Consider the following 2,320-nt stretch of genomic DNA (forward strand, 5'->3'; position numbering starts at 1 on the left):
CTTGCCATGTGACCTAAGATCCCAGAGACTGTCTCCAGACTTCCAGCAACCCTACAAAGGTGAGCAGTACGGAAAACTGATGCATGGATAGATGGATGAATGGATGGATGGAGATTATTAACCAAATTGGATGAAGCTTTGCAAAATCAGAATAATTTAGAAACTACGAGAACTTTAGGAAATTAGCCTATTCAGCATGTTTTTGGACTGCGGGAGGAAACTGGATTAACCAGGAGGAAATACACCAAGCACGGGAAGAACATGCGAACTCCACGCACACAGATCCTGATGTGGAAATCGAACCTGGACCCTGGAGGTGCGAGGCCATGGTCCTAAACACTACACCACCGTGCTGCCCCTAAATAATAAGCTGTATAAGTAAATAATATAATGGACTGTAAATCTGCTTATATTTTATCAGAAGCAGGTGTGGATCATAAATATCTGAATCACAGGACAATCACAGCTTGTTCTCATCCCGCTAACCATTTATGCACTAAAATAGCATATAGAACATAGCTCAAGACTGGTACATCTGGTAACTCAGGTTCGTTTTCTCATGTAAAAAAAGAGGCTAAAAGGTTATGGCTAAAATAAGAGCTAAGCTATGCACAGTGATTCATTCTCCACAGTATTTTGGTGGGCTTGACATCACATTTCCTAAATATAGCCTGCGCTTAAATTGTCCAGAGGAAATTAGACAATTCAATTCAAAACTCCACACATACTGTATACACACACACACACACACACAAACACTGACCAGAGAACTCACTTTATTCTGGTTCTGGGTCCGGAGCCATCATGTGGATTAACGCATCAAAATGCCGAAAAACAAATCCAGCAATTGTCTCAGATTTGCATAAAACATTGTTTTTATAATTTTTTTGATTATTGGTTTGGGTTAAGCATGCTTTATTTTAAAAAGTTTTAATTCAGGTGAAAGCTAGTTGGACTATAATAACCAGGTCCACGGACTTCAAAACAATCCTTTTGACTAAGCACGTTGCTATTCAGTCTCTACAACAATTAACAACAGGTTTGAGTAAACCATATGGAATGTTAAACCTAGGTATTAACACTGCGCCTGGTCAAAAATAAAGTTGTACACTTCAATACTTCATTTGACCTCCTTTACCTTCGATTCCTGCTCACAGTTAGTATTCAGTTCATCCATTAAAATGATTCTTCGTTCTCCCAGAACCAGTCCTGGAGGAAAATCCCGATAGATGTGATAACCTGGTGATTCAGTACATTCAGGTGGTCAGCTGACTTCATTTTATTGCCACATAACGTTGCATACGAGTCTAGACCTGAGCGACTGAAACAACTGCAAATGCAAGATGGGTGCATCATGGGTGCGCATCGCTCTGGAATAGGCTCAATCTGTACCCATTAGACCACATGACCCTTTTTCAAGTCGAATGTTTATGCTCCCTTTATGCCTTTTTCTGATGATTCTCACTAACAAGAGGTTTTCTAATGGACACGCAGCTGTTTAGTCCCAATCCTGTGGGTTCTTACATTGTCTGTTTATGGGAATGCTCTTATCTTCACTATTAAACATATACTATATGGACACAAGTATTTGGTCAAACCTGTTAATTATTGAACTGAGATGGGGAATCGTAATGCTTCAGCACCCCTTAACATCTTGGACGAAGCTACGCTTCTATGCAACTTTGTGGCAACAGTTTGTTGAAGGCCCTTTTCTATTCCAACATGACTGAGCCCCAGTGCACAAAGCAAGGACTATAAAGACATGGTTTGATGAGCTCAATGTGGAAGAACTTGACTGGCCCTAACACAGAGCCCTGACCTTAACCCCATCAAACACTTTTGGGATAAACTGGAACGGAGACTGCAGAGAGCCAGGCCTTCTCGCCCAACATCAGTGCCTAACCCTAACCCTAACCACTCTACAGAATGAATGGGCACGGAAACACTCCGAAATCTTATGGACAGCACCCCATCCAAGAAGAAGGGAAGCTGTTGTAGGTGCAAAAGGATAACCGATTCCATATTGAAGTGTATGTATTTGGATACAATGTCAATGCAGGTTTAAACAAATATTTATATCTATATTGTGTAGTTATGGTTTCTATTGTTCATGTTTTCTCATGCAACGTGATCGCCAGTCATGATTAATTCAAGTCCGGATTACTTCCATGAAGTTGACGACTTACTGTAGCACTATTCCACTTCCAGTTTGTAGTGAGGTGTTGGACAGTTCCTAATTCCCAATTTTGATCATTTAAAGTCTCCTTAATTATTTTCTTTGCCTGATGAAGGACAATAATTCGACCAGGCAGTTGTTGCA

The sequence above is a fragment of the Clarias gariepinus genome, chromosome 10 (genome assembly GCF_024256425.1).
Source record: "Clarias gariepinus isolate MV-2021 ecotype Netherlands chromosome 10, CGAR_prim_01v2, whole genome shotgun sequence".
Taxonomy (NCBI): domain Eukaryota; kingdom Metazoa; phylum Chordata; class Actinopteri; order Siluriformes; family Clariidae; genus Clarias; species Clarias gariepinus.